Raw genomic sequence first — 23411 nt, forward strand, 5'->3', positions numbered from 1 at the left:
ACACAGCTGAAAGAGAAATATCTCAGTTTTGACTAAGTTATATATTATAGCAGTATAACAAGCATATATTAAAGTAGTATAACTATCCTGCAGGTGGGGGCTACCCAGCTTTCCAGATTGGATCTAATATTAGAAATACAGAGGTGGGAGCTGTGGGAAAACATGCAAACAGATTCAATTCATCCTGTTCAGTCCTGCTTCAGCTAAATGGAGATGTTTTCCACACCACAGTTATCAGTTGTTTTTCCACCATTGCTCGCTCCTGAAACCGCTTAACTATCAGCTGACTTCCATTTTAGGGGAGCCTCTGGCTGAGGTAAGTGGAAGAGCCTGACTGGCTGGAGAAACAGATAGGGCTTTAGCTAATGACTGTAGAAGGGTTGGCATTGGATGCATTACCATGAGAGTGAATCGCTGATGCTTGGCCCTACGAGCATTGGCCCAAGCCTTCTGCCAGTCCTGGTTTATTGTAGATCAGAGAGCTCATCCCCATCATGCAGGCAACAGAACTTTCACCTCCACCTCCAGGAGCTGAATGATGAGTTTTTCCTGATGCATTTTGGTAAATTACCTACTTAGGATGGAAGAAGATAAATTTTGAGCGCATAATGGCCATAATATATTAAAACATATATGGAGATATTTTCTGTTGAGTGACTTGGCCACATGTCTAGCAGTATGGTTAGGCAGGAAGGTTGAATAGCTTATACATAAACAGCTTTTGGTAGAGGAAAAATGTTTCTTATTCCTTTGCCCCCTCTTCCACAGGTACTCTGTCAGGAAGCTCTCTAGCTTGGATGCAAGGCAGAGCAATATGGAGACACGTCTAGCTATTTGTTCTTTTCAGAAGACTAAGCTCTGACCTTCACTCAAAAGGCAGAGCGGCTCAGACCTCAGGGTAAAATTTCCACTGCTACCTGTGGGAATTTTACCACGGGAAAGAGTGCAGGTCTGGGCCCGGCATGTGAGATCGGTCTGTGTTTGCCAGGGGTTTTGTTGACACTGAAGTTCCTAAAGAGAGATAACCATTATGATGGCCAATTGATACTTAACAGTATCCTGTCTGGGCTTGCCTGGATGTATGATTCATTTGGAATGCTTTTTGCTTTGAGTCGATCATGAAGCTTCTGGCACTGGAATTTTTAGCAAAGAAATACGTTGGCTGATTTTTAAATCTTTTGAGCATCCCAGCATTGCATTATTTTTGGGAATGCAATGGTAGACAGGGTTTTCTGTGATGGTGCAAATTCATCACTGTCTTCCTGGAGGTGGTTTTCTTCAGCCCTTGATCCAGGGTGTAATGGACTTGAGACTGATTGTGTTAATTATTAATGGTGCAGCTTAGGGCTGTGGCTCAGGAAATGGTGGCTGTCTTGGCACCTCTATCCTTCTTCTGTCTGTGCTCCAGTCATTGTAGTGGAATTTCCTCTCTTTTATTTCTTATACGTGTAATCCTTGGTCTCAGATCCAGGCCCACATTTTGCATGAAAGTTACGTATTTACTCCCATTGGACTACTCACATGTGTAAAGACATGCATGTGCTACAGACTTTGAGTCTTTGAGACCTGAAAACTTCCTAGTGGGGTAGCTGCTGCACATGACCAATCAGAATTTGAAAGCTGCCAAGCACTGTGACTGATGTACCATTAACCATGATTTCCAAAGCACTGGATTTAGAGAGATTTCCTCCCTGAAAATTAAACAGAATATTAACAGAATAATGTGGGCAGACTTCACTAGACAATTAGGATATTAAGCATGCTGGTCAATCCTTTGATCCACCTTGTCAAGTTAAATAAAAATTCTGCTGAGTGCAAAGATGTGATATTGCCTATCTATTCCCTTGCTGATTGAGCAAGTGCCTAAGTCTTCCTCCTATCCAGCAACTTCAGTTCCTCTTGTGTACAATTTTGGAATGATTGCTCATTTGGTAGCTTGGTTGACAGGACTGTAGTTGTGGGGTATTTACCAATAAATGTAACATTGTGAGGACAAGGAAATGACGTGTCATTGGACACAAAGTGTATGTAACAGGGAGCGTTATTTTGGCATTTTCTATTTTCCAAAACCTAAACTAAACTAACTTCAAGCTTGTGTTTATATATTAATATGAATGAATAAATTAATTAGCATGAGTGAAATACAGCTTTTATAAACTCATTGTATGTGACTGTTAACACAATCCAAATTTTAAAATAATGTCAGTTGTAGTCCAAGTTCCACATTTTAAGAATCTTAGTAAGCGCTTTGTAGAAAAATCCCTTTTCTGGTACAACTAGCAAGCAAGAATCTGCCTTTGAATTCCTGTATTCAGAATATGGCTCTAGGTCCCTGTCTTTGAAACCAATTCTCCCGGGAAAATGGTTCTCTTGCGATTTTTAGTCATGCAAAAGTCCCACTGAAATTAGTAAGCCCTTAGGTGACTGACCATAGTCCAAAGGCATTCAGATTTGCAGAACTGAAACTTTACTGTGTCCTAGCAGAGGGAAAAAAAAAAAAAAAAAAAATCTAAACTAAGCTCATAAAACTGTTTGAGATAAGATTACCATGTAGGAAAGGACTGGATAAAAATATTTCTCCATAAATGAAGGGGGTATTTCTGTAGTCATTAACTAGGTTTAAAAAAAGTAATAAAAAAGTATTTTAGGAGAGGTTGAAAAGGGAAACAACCATTTAAATAAAAAAAAAAAAAAAAAGTGTTAGTATCAGTCTTTTGTGAGACAGGATTACATGACCTTGGACTCACAAGTTAATTTTCATTGCTTTAATCCTTATACTGAAAGCCACAGAAGGGAAAACCATTAGAAATATTTCCTTTCTGCTTAGACTGAATTGATTTCATTTTGTTGGTTTAGTAAAAGGAAGAGCATGAATTCTTCTCCCCTTTAGATGCTAAAATACATAGTTATACAATTTGTATTCAGGTCCCAAGCCTAAATTAACTGAAGCCATTGGAAAGATTCACTTTTTCTTGAGTGGACTTTTCTCAGGTTTCTTGCTGGAGCATGGATTTACAGTTTAGAGGTTTAGCAAACTACTCACATGGAGTCCTAGTCATGCTGCTGTGACTACAGTGATCTTCAATGCGCCCCAGCATCTCACGAGGGAAGAGGATTTAAGATAAAGTGACAGAAATATAAAGCAGAAAGTCCATATGAGAGATTGTGCTTGCCCAAGTAACCGTTAAAAACCTCCCTGTGAGGTGTTTGTGCACTGCCGGGGAAAACCTCTCTGGTTGTTTTATGGCCACCAGCACAATATTTTTCCTGATGTTTCATCCAGATTTTTTGTTTTTAATTAAGTCAATTTCTTCTTTTCTGGGCATGGGGAGCAATTGATCGATTCATCAAAAATATTTAACATAGCCTCCCACCTCTGTCTTTTTCCAAATTAAATATACCCAGTCATCTCACTTTTTGCTCTAGAGATTGTGTTTCCCTGGTCTGTTATCATTCTCTCCGTTTTCTGAGAGCTTTGCAATCAATCTCTCTTAAAAACTGGGATCCAATAAAGGATTCAGTACTTAGTCTGAAACGAATATGTTAGAATAATTAGCTCCCATATCTAATACATACTACTCCTCTGAATAACATTCCTGAATAAACTCCTTTTGGTTCTTTTTCAGGACCTTATGCTATCCCCTGACTCCTTCTAGATCTGCCAGTTTCCCTGACAAATGCTCAGTATACTAGCCTATTTCAATCAAATCTGACAGAGGAATACGTGGAAATCCACAGTTTTGTGGCACTCAGTGGATAGGCACGAGAGAGGGAGCATACAGGAGCACAAGGGAGAGGGACTGAAAAGCAGGGAGGGCATTTCAAGTATTTATGGGGGAAGAGGAAATTCAAAAGGGGGTAGCTGCAGCTGCTGGTTTGGAAAGGAATTAATTCAGTTTCGTATTTTGTTAGTTTCACCATTGAGCAGCAATTTCGAGAGGACTTCTGTGTGTTTGAATTTGTTTAGCCTATGTTTTTGTTTGTTTGTTCATTTTGTATTCAAAAGCTTTGGCCTGCTGGCTTGTTTTCAGATTGTCATCCACTGTGATCCCACTATAATTTTCTTCAGTTATACTGCTGCACTTTTTGGTATTTTATCATAACTGTAATTTCCACCTCAAAGAACACAATCTCCCTTTAATAAATAAATAAATAAATAAATAAATAAATAAATAGGAGGGGGGAGTATTGCATGTTAATAAAATGCAGCATTTAGATGCAGTTAATTCAAAGTGTTAGTTGCTGTACATTACAGGACAGAAAATAAAATTGTTGCAAAAAGTTGTCTACTACACCCTTCCTTCACCACATGGCATCCTTTCAGCAGCCCAAGTTTTGTCTGACTGCTCTTTTGCAAAGTTTGTAACATACGCCTTTCCTTACTCAGTCCAAAGGCTGCATTTACTGTACAAAATATCTTCTGTAATGTGAATTGAATCCATCTGCTGAGGACCTTGCTGCCCTGGGGAGTGGAGCAAACTGAGCAAGGAGAGAGAGGCTGTGTTCTCACTGCTATTACAGTTACCCCCTTCAATTCAGAGGCTGCCCAGGCTCTGGGTTTGGTGGTGAAAAGAGTTTTGTGTTGTTTCCTGGGAGGGATGTGTTGTTTGGGTGGGGAATTTTAGTCTGCAGAACCTGGTAATTCCTAGAGTCAAGAGAATTCAAGTGCTAACAGCAAGAAGGACTACGGAGTAGACACAAGTCAATTATCACAGTAATACCTCAGTATAAAGGTTTAGGCTTGATATAAATTAACTGCTGGTTCCTGTTGCCTCTACTCCTTCTTTTCCACTCTTACCGTTCTGATGCTCTACCCATAACTCAGAGAAAACATAATAAGATATACATTAATACTAGCATGTGCAAATGTGTACAGGTGCAGTGTCAGTATTTGTGATCACTCTGCTCATAAAATACGTCAGAGCAGACAAAAGGTGCACAGTTGTTCTATTCATAGCTTAATTTTGAAATTAAAACAGAATGTCTATTTGGCTTTTGTTTGGTTTTATTTTATGATGAGCTATTTTGTAGAAGATTAAAGCTTTCCCATACATACAGGCAGGTGAGAAATCAGTTAAAGAGCATGAGAATTTTTACTTTCAGATATGACCTGAAATAGTTCGTTTGATAGTAATAATTGCTCAGTGTGGTGGGAAAATAACTGCAAATTTCAAATACTTTTAAAGCCAGAGGTAAATTTGAGACATGTTACACTGTCAAAGGAAAAACTCCTGTTGCCTCATAATAACAGGTATCGGTCTTAAATGTTCCTGTTGAAACCAGGCACTGTGGCATATCCTGTGTACGTTCACAGGGAATTTCAGAGGATGTGAACTGGCAAAGGCACTTAGTGTTGAAAACTATGGCTTGCATATGTGCAGTGTCACAGCTATTCCCAAGATTTTCAGTTCATACTTACAATCTGCTTGATGGCTTTGGTGGACAGCCATCATAAAAATATGAGAACATTTAAGACTTGTGTAAGTCATCAGAAGATATGTCATGTTTTAGTTTAACCAGCAGGCAGCTAGACAACACATGGCTGTTCACTCACTCCCCCCTGCAGCTGGGTCGGGGAGAAAAATGAAAAGAGCAGCAAGTTGTGGGTTGAAAAGAGGACAGTTTACTAAGAAAGAAAGGGGGGGCAGGAAGGGGGGGGGGGGGGGGAGGTAGGACACGACACACAACAAAATAGATAAGTAAACTATACAAAAAAAATTTTTGACCAAAGCAGTTTCTCACCACCAAGCAACTGATGCCCAGCTACTCCCTGAGCAACACAGGCCCCTCCAGCCAACTTCCCCCATTTTTATGTTTCAGCCTTATGTCTTTCAGCATACTGCCACATTGTATGGAACATTCCTCTGGTCCACATGGTCCATCTGTCCTTGCTGTGTCCCCTCCCAGTTTCTGGTGCACTGCTGGTGGGGCAGCATGAGGAACTGAAAAGACCTTGGGTCTGTGTGAGCACTGCTCTACAGCAACTAAAACATTGGTATGTTATCAGAATGATTCTCATCCTAAATCCAAAACACAGCACCGTACCAGCTACTAGGAAGAAAATTAGCTCTATACCAGATGAAACCAGTACACAACACTGTTTTGGAAATGATATTTGCCTATGTCAAAACTCCTCTTGAGCAGGGAAGTACAAGGATGAGAATGTTCCTCCTCCTTAAGTGTGTGCATGCACACCTGAATATATATGTATTTATACCCATATATACATACACATTGTGCAAAGTCCAGACATGGTAGGGAGACACCATAAGGCTGTGGCAGAACCATTTACACAGCAAAAGTCTGAATTCTAGAGCTGCCTTCTTAAAATTACATATAGGACTTTACTTGATGGACACAATGCCTCAGGTATTAATGTAAAAGAAACATGGCTGAAGCTCTATCTAACAAGAAAAGTCTCATGAATTCCCCTAAAGACATTGTGATCCTTTTAGAAGAGCATTTGAAAAACAAGGAACTGGTATGTTAATTCAATGCTGATAGCCTGTTTCAAACACTTTCATATAGATTATTTTGCTTTCAGTGTATATCTTACTACTGCAGTCTCTGTTCATCTGTATTTGAACGTTCTCAGAGGGAAATTAATTAATTTTAGGCCAGAGGTTCCTGAAGAGTTTCCTTAAAACCCATATATGGTACTGGATGCACACTTTATTTCTAGATGTCAGCTTAAGAAAAAGCACTAAAAATAAACCTGTGGTAAAAGGCTTTTGTGTGAATAGGGAGAGGAAGGATTGGGAGCCTGTATATATCCGCACTTGTCTGTATATGCCAAACACAGAGATATGCACGCTCAAATAAAAATAAAAATATTTATATATAAGTATATACATAATAACAAAAATGAAGATTGGCCTATAAAACTCTTAGTGACTAAGAAAAATAAGTGTGTTTTCTCCCTGAAGTGAGATAAGTTTACAGACTTTGTGAGCTGCTCCTGCTGTTTTGGAGTCCTCCCATCTTGTAGTGTCTGAAACTTTGAAAGATTAATTTCACTTCTCCTAATTCCCATCACTTCTTCTGTTGTATGCCAAGCTCAGAGAAATGTCTATTTCCAGCCAATGCACATTTTCTTTGGCTCAGTGTCCTCAGGGCCACCACAAGCAGTGGGTTATGTAGGAGTGCTGTCCACAGCCGACAGCTCCTGTCCATGTCTGGAACCCTGGCTTGGCTCCCAGACCCATCACAGATTTTGCCATCCATTTTGTGTACAAAACATCTGCAAGATGCCCATGCCATCTGCCCAGCAGTAGGCTGTGGCATGAGTTTGTTGGCTGTGCTCTCCCTGGAGTGCCACAGATGACCCTGTTTTGCTGCTGCCATGCATGCCAGTGTCCTCGTGATTTCGGTACGTTTCAAGGGTTCTGTTCTTTCCCCTTCTCATCTCAAATGCAAACCCCTGGGTCCTGTACGAACCTTTTTATGTGTGATTTTATTGGATTTTGTTATTATTTAATTAATTAATTGTTTGTCTGTATGGATTATCCAGATTTACATGCAGTAATGCAGAAGTGTGAATGCTCTTACAGGGCAGGTCAAGGGCTTTGCATAAACAATTACATCTTCTCCTTTCCTGAAACATGTAGCATATTTTTCATTTGCATGTTAGGTCTTATTGTTTCCCAGATTTCCCATATGATATGAAGTACAGCATTTGTTATTTTCCATTCTTCACCAGAGTGGAAGAGAGTGTTCCTTTGCAGGTTTAACAGAGGTCGGCTGAACAGTCACTGGGTATTGTTTGGTTTGACAGGTCTCCAACGATTCAGTATACAATACTATGACTGAACTCCATATCCTGCACTTATCCACGACACTTTAAAGCTTTTTTTCCTCTCACCTAACAAGTAGGTACATGGGAAGCAAGCTACTCATTTTATTTAATCATAAAAAAGAAAAAGAAAAGAAAAGTACAATTGCAGTGCATAAGTCTACCACCCCTCTGCTTGTCATCAAAGCTGAAGTGAAAAGCCTTATTAAAGTCAGCAGGCCAACTTCTGCACTCCTTTACATGAGAACAAAACTATAGCATTTGTGTTACTTTTGAATTTATGAGATTTATACAAGCAGAACTCAAAACTGGTTACCTGGGTAAGAATGACACATGAGAACTTAATAATGCTTAAGCAAACTGACATTAAATTTACCCCAGATTTTAAACAACATTAAAATAAATTTCAAAAATAACTCCAGTGGCTATTGGATTCTTAGTAAAAGAAGCTACAGTACAGAATGACTGGAACTGTCTCAGATCTGGGTTACATAGCTTGCTTAGCTCTTTTCCTCCTCTTATATACATAAATTGCTAACAAGGTAAGATTCAAAATTTCCTCAAAAATCTGCTTTTCCTGAGCACCTTGTTCAAATTTTCTTAATCATCTGACTGTGAGTATAAAACGACCTATAAACATAATAATGTTTACATAGTTCACTGTGATATCACCTTCTTATTTCATTTTTTAGTGGAATCCTATAAATGTTTGAAATTTTTATATATATGTGTTTTTATTTAATTATTTTTATCATACATTATTGTTATCTCATGTGACTTTTGAAGGTGGCTATGTCAATGGATTCTGTCTTCTTTCTCAGTGATCACATTTTTTCCTTAGGCATTGTAATTAAAAAAAAAAAAAAGGAAGGAAGAGGGCATTTTGACTGTGATAGTGACTTAATTTGGGATAGAACAACAAAAACACAATACAAATCAAAAGAAAATACAAGCCTGAAAAAAATGTTAACCAAAAGCTGGTACGTCTGTTTGAAAAATAAAATTAGTTTTATGTTAATTTGTATGTTAATTTAGTCCCAAAATTGTAAATCAGCTGGGATATTACCGAAAGCTGAGAGTTGACATGTAAAGTCTAAGCCTTAGAAACCATACTTTTGTTTTAGGTAATGTCAAGAAAATAACTCTTCGCTTTCTGAAGAAAAATATCCAGAGATTCTGGGCTTCAATTGTGAGGTTTGCTCAAAAATCAATAGCATGAAGTGAAAGTGTTTTATGTAAGTAAGAGTATGTAATTGATAAACAGTGCTCTATCAGTAAACAGTAGTTAGGGAGGCACAAGCAAATATCAATCCTGTTTGAAGTCAATAAGATTTGTCTCTGATGTTAGTCAATACATAACAGGATCAGGCCCATGCTTTGTAGCACGGTGCTTTGATGCTGCACAAATTTGTCTTTGTGACTGTTTTTACACAACAATAATTAAAAATGAGAAAAGCAAACTTCCCTACAATTAGGCCAAATGTACTGTATATACTTGTTCCAAAACAGCAGCAGGTGGGTTAGAATTCCATAAATATCAAGCAAACATGAAAAGGAAATAATTTCTTCTTATAGTCTTACAGATTTTCCACTGGTTTCTAGAAGGAGCAATTTATAATATAGCTCTGCCCAGGCATGCATTCAGAAAAGTGATTTTCAGCTACCAAAGCATTCTGTTTTCTCCTTTGTTTGGGAATTTACTTTGCCTAGTGTGGACAGCAAAATAGTTCTCTAAAATTTCCAGGGTTGAGTCTATCATTTTTGCAAACTGTTTCTGTGTAAAACTCAAAACCTGAACAAAACCAAAAAGTTTCTATTCAAACTTACATGATCACTAGTGTTAAACATGACTCAAAGGTATACAAAGATGGGGAGAGCTGGCTTTGAAAATTTCAGGATAAACTTTAAAAAAAAAAAAAAAAAGGAAAACACTTTCTGGATTTTTCAAGGCTGGTTGTGGCAAAATTTGCACTCAGGACAACTGAAAAAATAGCTATACAGAGGAGAGCAAGGTTTTGTTTATAGGTGATATATTTTAATGAAGTATGATAGTGTTGTGCACAAGACATCTATGTTTGATATCAAACATGACTTCAGCTGATTTAAGGATCTCAAATTTGACTGTACGGAAGTAGTTTGTGCTATCATATCTCAGTCCAGTAATGCATGTCAGCACATCCATACTCTTAGTGTGTGCGAAGCTGCAAGCCACACATACTTACACATTGATTTGAATCTGTAGTTTTCAGTTTGTTTCCTTAAAATAATTTGCAGATGGTTCATTGCAAAGAATTGTGCATTAGTACCAACAAGGGCTATTCCAGGCTAAGTATTGCCCTCTTCTTGTTTGCACGCTGCCAACAGGACTAAAGTTTACCATAAAGACAGCTGGAGGAAAGCTTAATAATCACCATAGGTTTTAAACTGCTCATTAGTCACTAAGTTCCCAGGCAACAATAAACATACTGGTAAAAATCCTATTAAAAAGTATTCAATAGAAATGCAGACAAATGAAATCTAAAGACGTCAATTTAGTGTCTAGTGCCAGAGGCGCTCACAGTTTTAAGAAACTTTTAGCCAAAACTGGAAGACATATATTTCTTTTTTTTTTTTTTTTAATATCTCTCTCATTTTTTTCTCCCCTCCCTGCTCTCAGAGAACTGGAGGCCACATGAGACATCCTGGGGCCTCTTCCCGACTGTGCCTCAGATGCCTTCAGCAGGGGCCACGTGAAGTGGTGGACAGCCTGGGGCTCCAGCCAGCCCAGGGACTGCTGTTGGCGGTGGCCAGGAAGGTGCCAGCTTTTGCGGATCCAAACTTGCAGGAGAGCACCCGACCTGCCAGGCAGCACGCTGCCATCCCAGCAGGCGTGCAGGATGAGCAATCCTGGTCTGGAGATGGCTTCCCACTTCATGGTGCTTTCCCTCAGCTCTGAGCCCCACAGCCATCTCCACAGGAAGAGGAAGGGCTCACCAGGCCCATGGGGTGCTGGGGACGGGTCTCAAGGGGCAGTGGCACCACAAAATGCTTGGGCAGGAGGCATGGTCAGGGGGGAACGTGAAAGAGCCAGGAATGCAGATCTAACAGCTGCTGAGGGTTTGCTGGCCTCTGAACTGATTTCAGTCATCACTAGGTGTAAAAGGTACGTTCGCACTTCTTCCCAGGTCAGCAGCAGAGGAATAAAGCCATGCTGTGTGACAACTGTATCTATGGTGCTCACTGGCAGTGTCCCCATGGTGGCCTAGGGACTTGGGGGACCTCCCTTGGCAGGGTCAGCTGTGCTCATGGTGACCCTGCAGGCAAGCACAGCACCTGAACCCACCCGGTCACAAGAGCCCTTGAAAGGTGAGAAGGCAGCTCAGCCATGCCACCACTCATCCTTATGCCTGCAAGCAAAACCCATTGTCCATGTGTTCTCCATTCCACTGCCAGTCCTCTGAATCACTGTGTCCTTCCTGCTTTCTTGTACCTAGCTTGCATAATGTTCTTTAAAATGTGAAGAAAAAAAAAATACTGCCTACAAAAGTTTTTGGCTATTCTTTGTATAACCTGTCATTTTCTTTATTCACTGAGCAAGGCAAACTGTACAGCAGAAACAGAAATGTGCATTTTTGCCTGACCTTTATGCTAATAGCTTCATACTGACTGGCAGGAATAATTTCAAAATACCAGGAAAGCAATTAAAAGAAAAAAAAAGAAAAAAAAAAAAACTTGACATGTAATAAATAATTTAACACCTCACCCTAACGCAACCTGCAACATCTTTCAGTCATATTACGGATGTATACTCATCAGTTTATTTGGTGTTTTGCATAAATTTCATTAGTACAAGCAGAGTAATATTAAAGCACACACATATACACAGTTTGGTGGCTTTTCAGCTCATTATGAAATACTTCACCTCTGGGCAGATGACTAACATGCTATTAAACTTCTCTATCCTTGAGTCACATCGTAGCCAAAAAAGGGGTGCAGTCACTCAAAACCTTCATTAAATGAGCTGAATACACCCACTCAGGGAAAGTGCTGTTGTATGACTTTAATGTGTCCTACGGCCGCATCAATGTGCTGCTGGGTCCTTTAGATGTTGTGGAGCCTCAGAAATTACACCATAGCAGAATCTGGGAGGGAAACATTTCCCTTACAACCTTGTGCTGAGCACTCTGGCTAATGGGAAGAAACCTTTGGGTTGTGGCAGTTTGTACATGGCACCACTGGTAGATGCGCAGGGGCAGGAGACAGAAGCTGTGTGTGTGCCACTGTAAAAGTGTGGTGCTGCAGTGGCATCCTGGTGCTGGCTGCATTTGAGCCATCTCAGTTCAGTTCAGTACCCCCGAATCCTACCCTGCCAATGCTCCCTCCAAGCACAGACACAGTGCTGAGGGCTTGACACAGCTGGCAAGAACAGGTATCAAACTGCAGTCTTTTCCTATTGATTTTATTATTAGTTCTGTCTAAAACTAGATTTAAGTTATTTCCTTTTTTTCCACCCTCTCTTCTAAACCAAAATGTTCGGGAAGAGTCAAAAACACGTAATGGCTGCAAATGGTGAATAGCAAATCCAAATGCTTATATAATACATGATATCTTAGGAAACTGTGAATACAATGAAAAGAAGAACCAGCCTATTTCCAAGGGAGGTAGGATACACTTTTTATCATCCTGGACATTAAAATCTTTCTATAGAATACTACACGAATTAAATTAATAATTCCAACAAGAAACATTTTTTTTTCTGGTAAAGAATACGTGATTTGGCTTTAAGAATTGGCTTCTTTGTCACCGTAACTTCTTTGTCTACCATTAAAGCTAACCCTATTAAATGTTGCATGAGAGTGACTCAAAGGCATTTAGAGGAACACAACTCTAATTATCTATACAGGACCAAACTTGACAGAAAATCTGGGGTATTGTTCTGGCAGTAGCTGACAGTGACGACATTGACAATAAACTCACCTTATGAACAGACCCATTCAGTGTGTTGTTATGAATGGAGAATCACTTGATTTGCTTGTGTTTCATTTGGGTAGGAAAAATATTTTTAAATTAAAGAAACAAAAAAAAAATCTCATATTTTTTTTTCAAGTCTGTGCTTCTTGGTAAGAACTTGTGGAATATGGTAGGCATTTTATTTTGTATATGTAGTGGTTCCTTGTCTTGTCTTTGGAGGACATCCTAGTCACAATGTTGTAAATTCTAGCAATTCTTGTAAAAACCTAGTTATTCTAGTAATTCTATCACACAATGGTGTAAATATTAGTAATTCTTATAAATGACTTTTTCAGTAAGATAACAGTGTGACAGTTAAATCTCTTCAAGAAAGAAAAAGCAAAAACTGTTTCCCTAAAGAACTTCGTAAGTAAGAATTCCTTCTTTTCCCCTTATTTATTTTGTAAACTGCATTATGGAAGCACATGAATTGAAAGCAGTTTGTAAACTATTTCTCATAACTACAAAAGAAAAACTATCTGTGTGATAATGAAACAAGGGACTTTTAAAATTGTTTTTCAAGGTACATACATGTATTTATTGTGAATGTCCTATGCAATAGATCCTGCTTTTTTCTGCATTGCAGTATTTTTTTATTTAATTCTTGGGATATAAGTTGCCTAATGTTGATCTTTACAGAACTTCTGTAGTCTAAATACTTAAAGCAAAAGATAAAGTAATGTGAATGTGATCAGACTTATACTAAGATAAACGTATTTAAATTGCCACAGCTACTTTCCTAGTGGAAAGCAAAACCCATCTGTATTTAACTACAACTGTAATTACAGTAAAGGCTCTTTCTGTGTAACTATTTTTTTAATAACCTCCAGTTTTAATCAAAATAGACAAAGACAGTAAAAAAAAAAAAAAAAAAAAAAAACACAAAAAAAAACAGGCATGTAGATGAAACTTCAACCTCACCCTTCCACCACCTTTTTTTTTTTTTTGGAAAATCACTTGGTCTTAAGTGTTGTCAGTATCTCTAAGGCATTACAAATTAGGTTCCTATATACTAGTTGTTACTTCAAAATCCAGGCTGAAGATGAAGGCAGCAGGAATTCATCCATACAATGGTATTATTATTATTAAAATAAAAAATCAACAACTCACAAGCACGTTAGCAAAAGATGAATAATTTAGAGGTCAAGATGACACATATTAGACTAACTTCCTTTCCCCTTGAGATTCATAAGTCTATACAGGTCTCATAGTATGATTCAGATCTCGGAATTTAATGAAACAAACTTAATCAGAGGGGTTCATTAAATAACAATTCCGATACGGAGATAATTTAAAATGACTAATTAAAGACCTACTTTCTTTTCCTCTATCATTCTGTGAGAAGTTCTATAAAGGTGCAATTTGCTAATTAAATCATGAGATCCAAATCAATGTTTCAGGTACTTAATTGCTTGGTGTTGTGTTCTTCTCTAAGAAATCATGGAAATTTCCATGAGAATAGAAGATGTACCTTCTTTTTATTATTATTTTTTAAATATATTTTCAGTTAAGAAGTTGATAACATCTTGTTTTTTACAGTCTTAAAAAGAAAGGGAGCAAAACCAGGAAAGGCTTTGAATTTGGGGTTTGTTGAAATCGGATGTGTTTGAAATTGTGTATGTGGGATCATCTCTCAGAATTAAGTTGGTCTTTAGAAAACACATCACAAAGCACTTAAGTGCACACTTACTTTTGTCCTTGTTCATCAAAGAAAAGAAACACATTTTCTATTTCAAGGATATATTTCTGTAGTTTTGCACTAGTTTCTTCTTTATTTCCTTATCCTTCATGTTTCTAGGTCCAAAATTATAGCTGTAAAAGACTCACCTTAGACTTTGTTCTTATTCCTTGCTGAGAAGATAATTTCTGCAACCACAGCAAGAATGAAATATGTTTATATGTTTTCATTGTTGGTGCTGGTGTGAAAGGAGATCTGCATTGCCTATCTTTTAAAAGCTCCATCACAAAACGGCTAGGTAATGTTAGAGATTAAAATGCTCAACACATTGAACATCTTTTTCAGCTGCAAATGTAGAATTAGGCTTTGGAAAATGTGAGACTTTCAAATCAGCTTCCAACATTGTCCTGACTTTCCAGGTAGTATGTTGATTTCTATGAGGGTGATGTCTATAGGATGAGAACTACTAATACCCATACTCCCATACTCCTTTTAAAGTATTCAAGGCAGCAAATCAGGCTGAGTGCAGCTCATAATAATAAGGAAAATGATCAATGAGAAAAACACATTCTTATAAAAACACCATAATCCTATTTTTAGAATAGCTTCTAAGGGCTTTCCCTCAAGCTTTGTGATTCACTCAAAAACAGAGCTGGATTTCTTGCTTAAACAATATAGGTTTCATGGGTTTAACTCACTGATTTTCTGTTGTAATTTTGTTTGGCTTATAGGTTTCTAGCATTACTGTTATTATTACAGAAAATAAATGATTCTGAGTGATCTTATGTGACAAATCTTTTATAAGACCACTGGAGTATTAATGAGAAGAAAAAAAAATATCAGTGGTTTTCATGTTCAGACTGAATTTGATTTTTTATTGCAGAAATTTTTGACATGTCCAAATGTAAACCAATTCTCTGTGTGCTGTTTCCTGACACCCTGCGTCCTAGTTAGTAAGTGGAAAAGCAAAGAACAAGTGGCATAGAGACTGTAGAGTGTCTGTGCTTTCCGAGAAACTTTCTCTTTGCCTTAGCACTTTGTCTTCATGGTTCCTTAGTCTAACGTGTGATTAACTCCTACACTTTGGAGTTTCAGAAATTGTCCATGTAGTCACAGTTTGTGTTTAACATATCATTAGAAATGTGGCAAGCAATTCAGCTGCATTAATTTATTTTCCAGTTGGTAGTATACTCCTTGACTAGCCTCTGAACATTGCCTAAGCAGCCTTTATTTGTATAAAAACATGAGAAGAAATAAATGCCAGCTTCTCTTCTAAGGGATGATTTTGGAATCTGAATTTTAAAGCAACAAAAACAAATAAAAACACTAACGACCAAAAAAAAAAAAAAAAGAGTTCCGGAGTAAATGTTTGAAATGGTTAAAATCCACCTTTTCATGGGGTCTTCAGCAAGTTAACCTTTTCCCAGGAGAGGAATTTCAGTTCTATGATGGAGTTTCTGCAGAATTTCTGGTTTTCAGAAAAATTCTTCAAAGGTTAAAAAAAAGACCTGCTATGGTCTGTGGGAGCTTAGGCTGCCAGATCCTCAGTCTTGCAGCTGTTTGGGTGCTGTATCTATTTTCACACCTTCCCACTCACTTCAGAGATGTTTAACACATACCCATCACAACTACGTTAAGCCAGGGAGGGTTGTTTCTTCAACTCTTTCTTCAGTCTGCAGATAAGTTAAAGTCAACATTTTCATACCCATGCTTGTAAGTGTCATTGGGGGTGCTCTTATCTGTCTGTCCTAACATGTCTAGTTAGCACTGGTGACCACATGAAGCTCAAAAGAAATGGGTTAGCAGGGCCTGTATATGCCTCTCTTCTGGCAGTCTACACTTGTGTTTGCCAAGCTGAATCAAGCACAGTGTGGAGATACTAGGCTGGAAACCCACAGAAATGGAAGGTCTTACTACAGCCTTTCTGGTGACTTTACAGTTCTTCATTCTCTTTATGCATCTGAACTAGTGGTAAAGGACATGGACAACAACTGTGACACTGACCTCATGTCTCACTGTCTCCTTTACCTTTACAAGAGAGATGACATGAAGACACATTAGCAAGAAGTCATTAAGATTTTGTTATGATGGGAAGCTCCAAGAACCTTGAGTCATGACAGAATGCTGAGTATACAAGCTCTGCATAAGATAAACCACTCTCCTGGAGAAACCACTTGAAAATTACCAGAATATGTTTAAGTGCGGTACCATGCCTTGAAAAAAATCTCTTCCAATGGTTTCTGAATTTGGTAAGGTTAATATGAAGATGGTAGGATTAACTATATCAAACCATCTCCTGTTTTGTATGAACAGCGATAAACTCATAAGTGCTACTGGAGAACCACCTTTATTAGGCATAACTTGACCAGACTTGCTCTCCTATTGTAGCTCAAGATTAAAGCATTTCTTACCTCCACTTTTTTTTTTTCTTTTTTAACTAATCCTTTCTCTGTCTGACTCATAACAGCTGTTAAATAACTAGATATTTAGCTAGAGATGAACCAAACCTATAAATTTAAACGTGATATAATAACCAACTCCTTTATGCATAGCAAACCGCCTCTGTCATCATTTGGATGCTTTGTGCTGACCTCACTGTCTGCATTTGATTGAACTGATCTAATGTTATAGTTAACAAAAGATGATAACAACAGCAATTATATATTTGCAGTGTTTTACGGAACAAGACAGAGACCACATAGGAGTGTGAGGTGTTACATGAGGGGAGATGGAAAGGATGACATAATATTTTTTAAATATCTGAAGGGTTGTTTGGAGTTTGTTCCTGGGTGTTTCAACAGTAGCACGTGCAAAAGTTCACAGGTCTTCTTTTCACTTATTGTCTTTACTCCTTTACCGCTTATCTGATCGTCCTTTTTTCCTTCCTCATGACTGCGCAATGAAGTCATAGCTCTATTGTGGATGTAGCAGTCCAGTCTCCATTTTTGTCTGCCTTCTTAGAGGTTCTGACTTGTCAGAAACAGCAATACTAACTGGTGCTCCTGCAGCAGTTTATCCCCTCTGGACCATAGCGTATTGTATGTGTTCATATTTTTTGTGAGTGTCTGAGACCAAGGGAATCAAAACGACTTCCCAAATTCATACAAGACAGATCCAGCCTACTATTCTGATTTTCCTCTTGCTGTATGTCAGATGGGGCCCTCATGGCTTTTCTTCACCATGAAGAGACAGCATGTGCACATAAAGACTTTTATTCAAACAAAACTATGTAAAAATGCAGCCAGAAAAAAAAAAAAAAAAAAAAAAAAAAAAAAAAAAAAAAAAAGGGGGGGGGAAGGGGGAAGAAGGAAGATGAAGAAACGAAACTTTTGCCAACATTTTGTTGGTGAAAATAAGTTGTTTCTTTTTAAATATTCTCTTGGTTCAGTTTGCACTGGTGCTTACATCTCTTTTAAATAATGATATTATAGTGATTTGCTTGCTTGTTTGTTTTTAAGAAATAATCCTAATATTGAATTTAACTCCAGGGAATGTGAATTTGTTCCATGTGAACAAGTTTTATGATAACTAAAATACAGTTACACTATTAAAGATGACATACGCATTCCTGAAACCTTTTAAAAAACACTTTTGGCTTTAAGCTAGTGAAAAGTGCCCTAGGACTTAAGGTTAATGATGTGAGTAAGTGTCATCTCAATGTAAACCTGAAGTCAGAAGATAGTATGCATAGCCAGAAGTGCAATTGCTCTTTTTTTTTTTTTTTGTTCCCACAGTAAATAGTGGGTGAAGCTTCAGGATGTCTGAGTTCCTTCCATTCACAGTTTTGTTATTTGTAACAAATAGGTCAAGAAGTCTAAAAGGGCTTAGTTGTGCATGCTCTATGCAAATGTGGAATGCAAGGAGAGCCTTTTTTAGAGCTGACAAACTGCAGCATGGCTCCAGGCAGACAATTGCAAAGATGCTGCTTGTGTGAGACAGGTGATAGCACATCTCACTAATATGGTGTACTGACCAACTCTGAGCCCTCTCCCTGAGTGTGAAGCATGATAAGAAGGAATATCTGGTGATTTTGGAAGGAAGGAAGGAAGGAAGGAAGGAAGGAAGGAAGGAAGGAAGGAAGGAAGGAAGGAAGGAAGGAAGGAAGGAAGGAAGGAAGGAAGGAAGGAAGGAAGGAAGGAAGGAAGGAAGGAAGGAAAGAAAAAGAGAGAAAGAAAGAGAAAGAGAAAGAGAAAGAGAAAGAGAAAGAGAAAGAGAAAGAGAAAGAGAAAGAGAAAGAGAAAGAGAAAGAGAAAGAGAAAGAGAAAGAGAAAGAGAAAGAGAAAGAGAAAGAGAAAGAGAAAGAGAAAGAGAAAGAGAAAGAGAAAGAGAAAGAGAAAGAGAAAGAGAAAGAAAAAAAAAAGGAAAAAAAAAGGAGGGGGGGAAGAAAATAAAAGAAAGAAAAATCTACAGCCTTCTATTAGTTTAAGTGGTCTTAACCAGTAATACCTTTTTTTTATTTTTTCTCCTGTGGGGTCATATTTGTCAAGCAACCCAGTACAGGAACCAAGTGATGCCAAGTAGAAGGTGTTTGGTAACCAGGAAAAGATTAACATGAATGGTGCTGGAAGAAAAATTGCTTAACATGAGATGCAGGCAAAGAGGTAGCAGGAACAGAGGATTGCACCCCAGCCTTACTTGTTTTAGCTCTGCAGGCACTATTTCTGTATATTTAGCCTTGCTTCCCTCAAGAGGCAAAGCTGAAGCCACCTTGCTTAATAACAGTTGCATTAATTCTCCTCTTTTTCCATTCTTTAAAGACCTGTAGATGAAGTATGAGACAATTCAACGAGGTTCATAGATGCATTTCACTTAGGTAGCAGAGGGTGTCTGGCAGCTGCAGAGAGGGGATTGCAGCCATCAGCCCGTAATTGCATCTGCAGCCTCCTGGCCATGCACTGCCCTCTGCCCAGGCGAGAAGTGGGGGTCTCTCCAAGACCAGGGGTGTCCCCTCCTGGAAGAGGATGGGGGAGGGACGAAAGGGACAGGGCAGCCCAGGCCATGCAAACCTGGTCTCCATTAGCTGTGCTGCTAACAGGGCAATTTCTCCAAAGCAACATCTGAGCAGCAGGGTGAAGGTCTCTGAGAAGTCTGGGGTCTGCCACAGGGCTGGTATTGGTGGTGCCAGCCATGTGTGGGGTCTTTGATTAAGCCCCAGGAGAAATCAATAGTCCATACAGTACCAGATCCAAGGGATTCTGGAAGAAAAACAGCTTTGTTATGGTTTTAAGTCTTTCCATCTCTTGCCCTCTGCCACTCCACCCCTTCATGTACTGCCAAGTATTCCCTCTGTAAACGGATCCACATCTCTGCCTTAAACCAAGTCCCTGCCATCAGCTTCACTTATCTGCAGTCATCACGCTATTGAAGTCACACTTTCCAAGGCACCTAGTAAAATGTACAAAGTTCTGTTCCAAACGCATTTTACAGCCAAACACGTATCCAGACGGCTTGAAACACAAGGTTGAAAAAGGATTATTTCAGCACATTGTTGTCTTGCATCATTGCTGCATGCAAAATAAAAAAAATAAAAATCTTTTTTTTTTTCTCCCTTATTTTAACATCAAGACTACCTCTAACCTCACACCTCAAAGCCATGCCCCACTGTTCACTCTCTGAACTGCATTTTGGACCTGTTTTCCAGCAAATGTGTGAGAGCTACACACGATGGTTGTATGCTTGTTGGTGAGAGAGCCAGGAACGTGAACAAATGCAGGAGCAACCTGGGCACGTGCATGAACTTGTTGTGAAGGTGAAGTGCTGTAATTGTTCTTCAGAACAGAAATTCTAATACTCATCTTCCTTCTCCCTGAAGGACTTTCTCCCAAGAAAGCCAGTAAATACTGGCAGGCAGCACTGCAGGGAGGGGAAACAAGTCATGGGCTGCAGAAGCCAGAGGACACTGGGCTGCACAGCTTTCAGTAGATGACAAACCACAGCATGAGCTGTGCCTTTGTGAATCCCAGAACTATTTCTGATAGTTCTGATAGATTTAATCTCAGGAAAATCCCAGAACTATTTCTGGCCCCTTCTCTTTCTTTGACTAATGTCAGAAAGGTCCAGTAATGGAGAAATAGAAAGGGAAGGGCATACACTTACTTCCTGGCTCATTCTGTAGTCTACGACAGTGGTGGAGGAAAGTTACTGGGGAACAGGTGGTTTAAAGGAAAAAAAATCATTGTGGCCATGCTATGTGTGGTGCTGCAAATCGACCAATCATGACAACATAATTTTTGTATACACACTCAAGGATAACCTCAACCTAAGGACAAGGGATGGGTCTGCACGCATTGACACAGACATACATATATTCTTATAGACATACATGCAGACATGAGATACCCTAAGGAGGACTGCAGAACAACCTTTGTTAACAGATGAAGATGTGTATTTTGGGCTCTGCTCCTGCCACTTACTCTGCTTATCTGTAGCTACCTTGTTACAAGACATTTACTTCAAGGTACCTCTAAAACTTCTGAATTGGAAATGCTCTTCTCCAGTATAAGCACAATCTAGAATTGAATTCAGTTCTAGTCTTTAAATCTTATCCAGACAATAAATAAAATTATCACTACTCTTAATTTATGATACACAATCGTTGTAAACTAGTGCATTCATAAATATCACAGAATTTAAGACAGAAATTCTACAAGATCCATGGCAAATGTGCAGTTATATATTGGCTTTTATGTCATGTATTTTTGGTAAAGTAAATGTCTCTCTAATACTGTCAATATTCAAGAGAAAAACTCAGTATCAACAACTGATAGACTCTCAGCCATTTAAAACTGAAAATCACTTTTATAAAAATCAAAAAGTTCTTGGTGCTGCTTTTCATACCTTGACTCGGCTTCCCTTCAGGGGTCCCTTTGGAGCCGGCTGAAACTGGCCCTTACCTGACATGGGAAAGCTTCTGGATCCTTCTCACAGAAGCCACACCTGCAGCCCCCCACTACCAAAATCTTGTCACATAAACCCACTACAGACACTGAGAAAAATTTTCACATTATTGCAAATTTCTAAATGATCTTTACACAACATGTTGCTGTCTTCATAGATTACAGCAAATAACACACCAGTTCAGAGAAGACGCATATGAGCATGGTGTTTGTATCAGTATTCATAACTCCTCCAACAAAACAGGTTTCTCTAGTCCTTTAGAATTAATTGGTAAATTTAACATGCCATGAAACAAAACTGTAGATCCATTGCTGGTATTCATGGCACACCTTCTACTATTAGTCTTTTCACCTTTTTTTTTTTTTTTTCTTTGTAGGTTGATGGTTTTACATCTCCTTTTTTAGACCACCTGGGGCATTTTGGAAAGACAGAACTTGTTTACAAAGTGTCTTCCCACTTTGGCATGTGGAAATGTCATTCCACATGCTGACACAGTAGAAGGGGATATAATTTATAGATGTCTCTAGGGGTGGGTGGAGGAGGAACCATCAGATATTTTACACAGCTTGTCCTGGAAATAAAGTATCTTGTATGGATAGCAAAAGAAATTCTGGTAGCAGGGATGCAGGAGGACATGGAGGTATTATCCTGCAAAGAAAGAGACTGTGACTGTTTCAGGTCCATCTAATGATATTTAATAGCTTGTGTAGTTTGATAGTTTATACAACTGCAATATGTAAGTATGGTAATACAGGTATGGCAATAGTGGTCACAATTATGGTTTAGCAGTATTTAACTCTAAGATAACTGTGTGATAACTACAATGATGGCAGTGGATAACTACAACAAATATGTAGTTGTGGGAGAGTTAGCAAGACATTGGTGTGGTCATGATGTTTGCTCCCAAATCTTTGGGTTCATCAGCTGCTCCAAAGTCTGCAAGACCATCTCTCTTGGCTCTTGGCTTTGAGCATCCACACTGGCAGCATGGGGCATATTGGTGTAATGTCTGGTCAAGGTAAAGGAGATGGTCACCATAGCAGATGATGCTCCCAATCTGGTGTCAACATTGGAACTCTTGTGCTGATCCCACCCTCTCTGTCCTTGGGTTGTCCATCAGTCCACTCAGAATGCCATGGTCTCTGGAGCATCAAATCCAGCATTTTCTGGACAAATTGATCAGTCCTGAGTCATATATGCATCTGATCCAAAGGTGACCAGTTACAGTGCCCTCCTGTTGCCATGTCCTTGTCCTGCAGCTCTTCTCTGGGGAAGCTCATTCCCTGAAACTGGCTCAGAGATGACAGTGTCTTCAGCATTGCCTTAAGCATCTTAACCATGCCGTTATTGCGTATTCTGTCCTATGGTCTGCTAATCATGTTAAATTAGCAAGATGCTAAATCTGTTCATGCCAATGGACATCAGCAATGTTTTTGTGTTCTTGCAAATATACTGAGGCTTTATAGTTAGGCTGGGCTAATGGTACAGTGAATCCTTCACCACAAACAATGCTAAACTTATTTCTTATGTTTGTTTATAATATAAACAAAATCTTATTAAGGCCTGGATTTGTTTTAATTTTCCACTTTCCCATGCTTTGCTCCAGGACCCCTATTGACATTACAAATTCATATCATGATGGTTCTTTTGCATTGATTCTTCCTCTGCATTGCTTGCAGTTTACAAAGTATGTACAGCCCTATGTGCTATGTGACATAGTATGAATCACTTAAAGTGGGCTGAATTTCTTCTTTCCTGAGTAAGCACTGATAACAAACCAAACACAGATTTGATACTTCCTAAGCAATAGATGCATTATTCTGTAGTCCCTACTAGTTTCCTGGTCACAACATATTTTTGCCCCATTTCATCTCATCTCAAAGGTTAAGATGTGTATTTTTGAGGTGTGAGGGATGAAGAAGTCTTGTCTTCTAAGGAAAATACACTTTGGATGATTTTTTTTACAGAGCATTATCCCAGTGATCTGATTTATAAAGCATTTAAAGCTTTGAGAGGTTTTAAAATCAGCCATAATATTTGCATGTGCAAACTCAC

At 38.7% G+C, this 23411-nt stretch overlaps 1 long non-coding RNA gene across 1 annotated transcript; it reads left to right on the plus strand.

Moving 5' to 3' along the window:
• Positions 1 to 350: 350 nt before the first annotated feature.
• LOC311426900 lies at positions 351 to 11335 on the plus strand. Its single transcript, XR_014687108.1, has 2 exons — positions 351 to 562; positions 10449 to 11335. It is a non-coding gene; the product is annotated as an uncharacterized lncRNA (long non-coding RNA).
• Positions 11336 to 23411: the final 12076 nt, after the last annotated feature.

This window comes from Aythya ferina, assembly GCF_964211825.1.
Source record: "Aythya ferina genome assembly, chromosome: Z".
NCBI lineage: Eukaryota > Metazoa > Chordata > Aves > Anseriformes > Anatidae > Aythya > Aythya ferina.